Here is a 475-nt window from a genome sequence, read left to right as displayed (position 1 = left end):
TTCTTCTTCTTCTTCTTCTTCTTCTTCTTCTTCTTCTTCTTCTTCTTCTTCTTCTTCTTCTTCTTCTTCTTCTTCTTCATGTTCTTCATGTTCTTCATGTTCTGGTCAGTCTGCTGTTGCACAGACTTTGGATTGTGTTTAAAAGAAACAAAAGAAAAGCAAATTTCTCGAGTAACATTTTATCATCAGTCAAATTTAAAGTGGGTCGCATTATTTTTTATGTTTACTGGTGGGTCATTGAGTTAAAAAGATTAAACTCACTGCTCTAGATGGGGATTTTCAATATATTTTATGGGATTGGAACTGGACCTGTTTTTTACATGTGTCTTGTGTTTAGTTTTGTACAGCGCTCTGAGATGCCTTGGCATGCCATATAAGAGAATGCATGTGTATTGTATTTTAAAATCTATTTTACCTTAAGCTTTTTATGGCTATTTACCATTCATATGAACAGTAATTTTGTAAAGTGTTATTG

The sequence above is a fragment of the Acipenser ruthenus genome, chromosome 53, assembly GCF_902713425.1.
Source record: "Acipenser ruthenus chromosome 53, fAciRut3.2 maternal haplotype, whole genome shotgun sequence".
Taxonomy (NCBI): domain Eukaryota; kingdom Metazoa; phylum Chordata; class Actinopteri; order Acipenseriformes; family Acipenseridae; genus Acipenser; species Acipenser ruthenus.
This window is presented reverse-complemented; position numbering follows the sequence as displayed.